The sequence below is a fragment of the Triticum aestivum genome, chromosome 3B (genome assembly GCF_018294505.1).
Source record: "Triticum aestivum cultivar Chinese Spring chromosome 3B, IWGSC CS RefSeq v2.1, whole genome shotgun sequence".
Classification (NCBI taxonomy): Eukaryota; Viridiplantae; Streptophyta; class Magnoliopsida; order Poales; family Poaceae; genus Triticum; species Triticum aestivum.
The window spans coordinates 2,241,112-2,250,030 of NC_057801.1; the positions used below are offsets into that span (position 1 = coordinate 2,241,112).

Sequence of the window (8,919 nt, forward strand, 5' to 3'; positions counted from 1 at the left end):
TGGTGGGTGAGCTGGGGAGCTTATTTATACAGCCGGAGCGGCTTGCCCTGTTCTGTTGTGGACGGAGGGAGGAGCAAGACGGACGGACGGCGACTGATTAATAATTAAGAAAATGGAGCAAGCATGCAGCTAAAAAAGGAAAAAGAAAGATAGAAATGGAGATAGAACGAATCAGTTGAGTGGTGGTGGTCAGAGGTCAACCCCCTCTCCCTCTGGTCCGGGTCCACCGGAACGTGTTTGTTTTCGTGTGGGTCCCACCAACCCATGATCCTCTGCTTTCCCTCCACTACATGCAGCCCGCCGACCGCAAGCAGATTGTTTTTTTAACACAGTACAGACGCAAGCGTTCATATACACGCGCATACATTCACCCCTATGAACGCACAAACGCACACCCTATTTCTATGAGCATCTCCGAAATTTACAAAGTCACTATAGGCACTTCGTCTTTGACGGGAACGTCTCCTCCCACTGGATACGCATCACCGAAAATCATGAAATAAATGCGAGCACCAAGATTTGAACGATGGTGGGCTGGGGATACCACAGTCCCTCTAACCATCCAACCACAAGTTGGTTCGCCCCGCAACCAGATTGTTGATTGTTGCTGTGCTTGGCTATGTGAAATGGAGTGTGGCGAGGGTAAGGCCTTGTACAGTGGGAGATGCTTACGAATGTGCTTAGAAAAATAAACCAAACTTTTTCTAAAGCATCGATGCCTATTTCTACAGGAGAGACACTTAGTTAAGCGTCTATGCTGTACAAATAAGCACGGGTGCCTATTTCTACATGAGAGACGCTTAGTTAAGTGTCTATGTTGTACAAATAAGCATCGCTGCTTAAAAAAAGCTTTGTTTATTTCTTTAAGCACCTCCCTAAGCATCTTGAATTGTATAAGGCCTAACGGTTCACCTTGGTTTTTGCAGCGACCGCATCGTTGTGGTGCCAATCGGTGTGGTAGCCGCTCACCGCATCGTTCGGGCATAGCGCAGTCCAGACGTATGCGCGAGGCTTGAAGGCCGCCTTAGAGTTGCCCTGAAATGCGTCAGTAGAAAGAATCAGTCGAGTGGAGTAGCAACCTCTCTGGCTCCGGGTCCCCCATAACGTGTTTGTTGTCGCGTATGCTTTCTTTCTTTATTTGAACTCCTATATGCATGATGATGATGACCGGTGCATCGTTGCTTCAAAAATTTACGCCATGATTAAGCGGTGCTTCAGGATAAGATTAGTTCCAGCTCCGTCCCTGTGTATAGACACTACGTACACAAAACACACAAACACTATCATTCACAGAAAGGAGAAGAAAAAATAAGCGGTCCAAGCAACTTTTAGCAGCTTTCTATTTATTATAAGCGGTCCAAGCAACTTTTAGCGGCATTTTATTTATTATCAAGGGGCCTGTCTTTCACAATGAGGCACCCACGCATTCCAAACCCATCCTCTAATCTATGGATCACATGGACAAGTAACAATGCCCAATTAATGATCACGTGATGATTTCCACGTCTGTCTCAACATGAGACCAAACTAGTTACTCCATGGGAAGTGGGATATGGACTGACAGGGCAGTGAGACGACTATGTATGCAGCATTGGATACATTGATTAGCTTGGGATAATCATATATATATATATATGTGTGTGTGTGTGTGTGTGTGTGTGTGTGTGTGTGTGTGTGTGTGTGTATGCAATCATTGTGGGTTCAAGGCAGAGCAACGTATTCTGTTACGCACCGGCTGATGTGACACAGGTTGTGCCTGGACTTCATATCTTTTTTTAGCATAGTACAGACACAAGCTCATCTCGATTTTATGTCGATTAGTATAACTCGGTTCTGCTTGCTTTTATTTTGGTATTTTCAAATTCCCCAAATCTTTATTTTATTGGAAAATTTTCAATCAATATTCATTTTTGTATTCAATTTCTTTTTGTCTCACTATGCTATTTTAACACTTTCTGGTGTTGGAGTTAAGAGGCCAAAAAAAGTAAAAATTGAGGGAACATAATTTCGTCACATCACTATTGGGCCAGCACCCTAAAACGGCATACTCTAAGCAACGACGGAATAGCTTAAAACGATGCATGTCCTGTCAATTTAAGCTTTTTCTATCAAGAGATTTGTGTAAGGTTTTTGTTTTGTTCGGAAAAGTTGCTTCGTGTAAGCTAAGCCAGGACAAAAAGAAAAACTACTGTAGATAAGGCGCAAAGCGCGTACAGTACAGCCACGCGATCAGGGCCGGCAAATATTTTAATCGCACCTTGATCCTGAAATCTCCACTGCTATGATACCGACGCTGATATAGTTTCATAATGAGACAGAGCACACATGCAGGATCAATGTTAGCGCGTTCAGCAGAGGGTTGACAGATTATAAAATTGTGGTTTTGCCGTTTGGTCGCCACGAGCTATACAAAATTATACGTATGTCTACTTGCATTCACACTTTATGTAATGTACACCTGACTGTGACGTGTATAGGAGTTGTCAATTCACCTAATTTAAGCACTTTAGTATTGCTAGTGGCAATTAATTTATTAATTTTAGATTTAGTTGTGGCAATTAGTTAACTAAAGATGTAGTAATGTGCTTATGGTTTCATCTGAAGTAATTAAGATGGCAAGAGTGACACAGTAAAAATTTACTTAAGCAATCACATGCGGCATTTTAGTGGACTTTATACTCATCCGCGCACCAACTCAGCCCAGAAAAGATCAACTAAACATGCCATAATTTAAAGTCGTAATCTCACGATCTTTTGATTAGGAAATCATGTCTGTGTGTGTCACAGTGATGCCGAGGCTGTGAACCCTCTTTTACAAAACAATCATGTCAAATTTGACACTTTGTAAAAGTTAACATTGTTATCCAAGTGCAATATTTCTCCATTTAAATCTATATGGGGGCTGATCCACATGTCGTCTTGCATTAAGTTACATTTCACCTTTTACAAAGCTATTGTTGTCTGAAACAATCACAATCCAAAAGAATTACTGATGTGGAAAAAATAATACGGCAGTCAAATTCCACGCGCCAAATAAAAAATGTACAAATGGACGTGTAGATTGATTCCCAATCACCCCCTTGTGACGAGGAAGAAAGCGAAGTGGAGCGGGCCCAAAGGCCATCACATATTCATTCAGCACGTTTACATGCATACATCGGCCTAGCTCTCCCTTTCATCCATCACTTATCTTTTCTTTTGGAACATGAGCATCAATATATTTGGTGAGTCAATAGATAGTATAATCATTTGTTAGGCACGATTCATACTTTACTAAATCTTTCTATCATACGCACCCCAACATCCACATATATTTCGTAAAAAGTTTTATTTGTTTGGAAACCAGAATTTACTTTTTGTCAAAGAATTATTAACTTGGATGTCAATGTCAGGACAAAGTCTTGATGTTGAAGGTATTTGTTCCTTTCCCCAATAAATTTGTTCTCGACGTGCAAGTGCAAAATATATGTAGTCTGAAAAAGGCCTCATGCGTCCACGAGGTTGAATTTCTTTAATCTGGCTAGAACCACCAGCTAACTAAGGAATTAATATTTATATGTGGTGGCGAAATTGCGGCCGTTTAGTTAAATAATTATTGATAAGTCACACTGCTCTTTTGGTCCCAGCCGCGCGGTCTATAATCGGGATACATATTGCACAACTCATGGATTTTTTTCATGCATCTCCAACATGCAATTACACAACCAAACATTTACCATAATTTAGATATCGAGCAATTTGTACATGGAGTGCACTCCACATATTTATTTTCCAAAAAAGTTCTCCAGCGATGTACTAACACAGATGCTATTGGTTGGAGAGGCTGCATGCACCGATCGAGAAATATCAATGGACACGGTATGATAGCCCAAAACATGTTAATATAAATTATAGATAATAGATCGAAGGTTGATCAATTTTTTTTCATAGATTGATCATGTTGTGAGTTCAACACATTTACTACTCCCTCCGTCCCATAATGTAAGAAGTTTTTTGACACTATACCAGTGTCAAAAAAGTCTAATATTATGGGAAAGAGGGAGTAGCTAATTAAGGTGTTTTCGTCCTTAATGATAGTCATTAATGAGCACACATCATGTATCATTCGTGGGATGTTTATTTATACAGTTAAGTGGTTTTTTTTCCTTCTTTTTACACAAATCATCGACTTACTATCACACCAATGCCCCCATTCGTTCATAAATTCTTGAAACATCTATGCCAATTCTGGTGCTGAAGGCCTGCACAATAACAAGAGAGAGATTTATGAAATTTGTTAACTTAATTTGATGCAAAGTAGGTAACTTTATAGTTTGATATTTAGATAGAAATCCTCCATCACAATATGCTATTTTTTGCAGCCGCATCTAATTGAATTTAGCACATACATTCTGGCCACAAGAGAGGGGTAAAGAAAGATGGAAATCAATTCGAACTTCTAGGCTAGCTTTCCCCGTTCTTTCGTTTCTTTCTATCGTTCTACAGCCTAAGAAAATGATTGGAGAGGAATCTATAGCTCAGCAGTTTCACATACGCACAGGGTCTCTCTTATATTTTCTTTTGTGCCTTCTACTTGTATATATGTTGCTATTTCAGTTTAATGTTACCTTAGAAACTAACATTACCCGTCAGATGAGTATGAACACATACTTTTTATAAGGCTTTCGATCCAAGGTTCCAAAAAGGAAAAAAAAATATTTTGACACAAAAATCATTTCAATCAGCAAATAATGCTTTTAATGATACAATTTTCATGCCACATAAACTATATTTTATTGGTATAATTAATTATTGGTCGAAATATTAATCGTAGGACTCGTGCGCGCATTACGTTTTGCAGTGTATGTATATACGTACCTGGGAGTGTATAGTGTAGAATATTCTGTCGATAGCAACAAAGTGATTAGCATTAATGATGACGGTCCCTTCTTCCTCAAGAATGGTGATCACCTCATGGAGCTTGATAGGCCTGCCCGTGCTGCATATCAGCCTCACCTCCATGATTGCATCGTCGTATTGCCGCACCTCCACTACCCGTGGTGCTGCCTCCAATTTTTTTCCTCCATCTGGTGACCTCACACCGCTGCTCGTGGTAGCAGTGATAGTGGGCGTCGAGATGCCACTAACTCCCAGTAAGGTAGCCATGGCTTGCGCAGAGGCCTTCTTGTGTTGTAGATCATCGACCCGTTCCTTGAGCTTCTTGATGTATTATGCCGCCACATCCAGGCTGCCTAGCTGGGTCATTGTATCCTATATATGCATTAAAGGAACAATAATATGAATACATTTTGAAGTGAGTTTAACTTTTTTTAGTTGATGACATGATTTCCTTGGCTGATAGCCATCCCTTTTCTTGATAATGGATGATTTTTATTTTTTTCCAGTCTATTTATGGTGATGGATGTGATTACACATAAGAAACCTTTTGAATTTAGAACTATATTATTCATAGCATCTCGTGTAAACCCATAGTTTCAAACACCGCGCTATCTCGGCGCTATAGCTTTTAGAGGGGCATCATGCTAAGTTGATTAGCACAAATTAGCGTGCTATAGAGAAAACACTCTTATATTATGAGACGGGGGGAGTAGTACCTAAAGTGAAAATAAATACCGAACATACACTCTTAATTACCATCATCCACTTAAATATTCACAATATATACACTCATTACTTCCTGGACAGGATGAGATTATGATATAAACATGGATAATTGGAGAGAAACAACAAGCTAGTTATCAACTATATATACAAAAGAGCAAGCTAGCTAGCTATCACACTGTTCAGTTATATGTAAAGGGAAAAAAAATACTCCCTCTGTTCCAAAATGTAGCGCATATAGATTTTTCTAAAAGTCAAACTTTATAAACTTTGACCAATTTTGTAGAGAAAATCATATACATCTAGAATACCAAATACGTATGCTTAGATACATCACAAGACATACTTTCATATTATATACATTTGGTATTGTAGATATAAATAGTTTTCTCTATAAATTTGGTCAAAATTTATAAAGTTTGACTTTGTAGAAAATCTATATGCGTTATATTATGGAACGGAGGGAGTAGCATGTGAAGACAAGTGTGTTCTTAATTACAGAGTGGGGAAAGTATTGTTTAGGGATGCGGGACGTGAGCTTCTCACAGAGCGCCTTCATGCGCTGCCTCCTCTCCCTCTCCGACTGCTTCTTCTCCACCGGTGCCGCCGTGACGCCCCTCGCCGGCTTTGCCTTCACCTCCATCTACCTTAACAGGGAGAGTCCAATCAGCAGCCGCGGTCTTAATACTCTAGATCGAAATTTAACGTAACGGAGAATAAAATACCGAGGCGCAGGCAGCTGCTAGCTTCATGGCGGCAGCTCTAGCTAGGATGGATGAGATGGAGGAAGAAGAAGAGCAAGCGCCTGTGTGGCGTGGCAGGCCGGAAGGGGACCTGATGATATATGCTAGGCCTATGGGAGCATGGGAAATATGCCAGGTATATATTGTATTAAAAAAAGTGAGGTATATATGTGGCTACAGTAGCGGATTTCAGTACGTGCACATGCTACAGTAGTGGCTGGAGAGGGATGCAGAAATTTCAACGGAGCTCTGCATTTGCAGCTGTGTAGTAGTTATGCTAGCAGCCATGTACGGACGTATTGCAGAGCTCCGTGTGTTTGGGTGACAAAGGTGACAGCAGCGTGTGCATGCATGGATCCATTGCAATTATTGGTTAAACACACGTACGATCGAACGTATAATTCTCGGCCGTGGGCGGTATGTCTATGCAGGTAGCATGCATATGCATGATTGAGTGCAAGTGGGAATGGGGCTTCTGCCATTGGTACCTAGCTAGCTAGGCATTGGTATTTGTCCCACTTCACCACAATGAACTTACTGTAGGAAAGAACATCTCTAACCCAGTGATAGGTGATATCCTCCGTTGATAGAGAGCGCCTTTTTTGTGCGTGGTACACCACCATTGTCATTTCGTAAAACGTCATTAGCTCTGTACTCTACCCTGTTGAAGTTAGAACCTTTAAATAGGACCGTGGACCATGTACCATCCATGTACCTTGCTCAGCCCCAGAGGTCCAGACCACGTACACGGTTGCAGATGTCTAGTATAACTGTATAACAGCCATCGTTTCCATCACAAAAATGCTATGGGCTAGCCGTCACTTCTGCGTCATTTTTCAAAATCTGTGCATGCATTCTCGGTTTAGTCTGACTGAGTTAAGAGCATCTTCAGCCGTTGACCCCCCAGGAGGCGCCTAAAATCGCCGCCCAGGAGCGAGCCGGCGCAAGAAACCGGCCTGGGCGAGTTGGCCCCCAGTCGCCGGCCCCAGGGCCGCCCCTAGGCGCGTCAAATTGTTTTAAAAAGAAAACGTTTGGCGAGTTTGTTTAAATCACGGCTAAATTCATCCAAACTTCGGCTAGTTCATACATATTTAAAATATTTTACACAAAAGGAAAAAAAATGCTACTAGGCCCCCCGTCGCCTCGCCGCTCCTCGCCGCCCGCCGCCCTTGAAGCTCTACATGCCGAGGCGGCTGTAGAACTGCATGTAGTCACCGCCGCCGTCGTCGTCGTCGCCGTCGTCACCTCCTCCGTGGCCGCCGTCCCTGCTGCATCCCTCCCCAGGTTGGCGCGGCGGGTTGGACGGTCCGGGGGCGTCCTCGTCCTCGTCGCTGTCGAGGATCACCACGCCGTGCTCGTCCTCGCGCCCACGCTTGCGGGCGGCTATCTCCTCCAGGGCTCGGCGCTGCCGGACCATCTCGTCGCGGAGGTAGTCGTCCCGCGCCCACTTTAGGGCCTCCTCGTCGGAGAAGCCGCGTCGGGCTATGGCCTCGTACTCCCTGGGGAGGCCGGGGTCCGGCTTCGGCCTGACGAGGACGAGGCGTCCAGAGGCGGGGGAGGGGTCGGCGATGCGGATGCCGGAGTTGCGGGTGTGCTACCTGACCGGCGTGTCCTGGGGCTCCGGCTTGACGGGGGGGGGGGGGGAGGGGGAGCCGGTCGAGCGGCCGGACGAGGAGGAGGACGCACCCTGCCTCAGCGTCCAAGAGCTTCCACGCCGGCGAGAGAAGGACGGTGGAGCGGGGTACTCCAGCCTGGGCGTGTTGCCGTCCTCTATGTACTCGAGGACGGCCTCCAGCGTGCGGCCGGGCACGCCCCATCATTGGCGGCGGCTTTCGGAGTTGAGCCTCTCGGAGGGCACGACACCGTTGGTGGCCTCGAGTTGCTCGGCATGGCGGCGACGGAAGTACGGCTCCCACAGCGGGATGTCTGGGACGTACCTTGGCCCTTCCCTCGCCGCCTGCGGTAGAGAGGCGCGGATGCGCGCGATCTCCGCGCGCCGCGCCGCCCCGGTGGGCGGTGGTGGCACCAGGACCCCGCCGACGCTGATCCTTCATGCCCCGGGCAACCGCATGTCCGGCAGGACCGGGTACTCGGCCCCAAAGAGGAGCCGAGCTTCGTCCTCGTTGATGTGGCAGCGGCCGAAGCTGTTCGCGGCCGCGCCGTCACCTGGGAAACGCTCAGCCATGGCTATGGAGGTGGCAAGGGGAGAGGAAGGAACGGGGGAGGAGCGGCGATGCACTGTATGTGCGTTCACCGGCGCGCTGGGGGCGTCTTATATAGGCGGAGGCGCCGCGCGTACGCGTGGCGGCAAGGGACGCGCGTCGCCCGGTCTTCACTGCGCCGCCCGTGAGGCATCAATGAAGGAGGCTGACCGGCGCGGCAGCTTTGGCATTGATTCGCTGCGGGAACCGAGGCGATGAGGACAACAAAGCGGCGAGAAGAGCTGAGTCGCTGCCTAGGAGGGCCCGCTGGCTTTCGCGCCAAAAACGTTTCGGCCGGCGCCCCCAGTGTCCCGGTTCGGCCTGGGTCCGCCGACGCCAATTTCGGTCCGAGCCGGCGAAAAATGGGCCTTTGG

General features: G+C 45.7%; 1 pseudogene; it reads right to left on the minus strand.

The window, feature by feature from the left end:
* Nucleotides 1-4,175: 4,175 nt before the first annotated feature.
* Nucleotides 4,176-6,244, minus strand: LOC123072937 (transcription factor bHLH168-like; annotated as a pseudogene).
* Between the last annotated feature and the right edge of the window lie 2,675 nt (nt 6,245-8,919).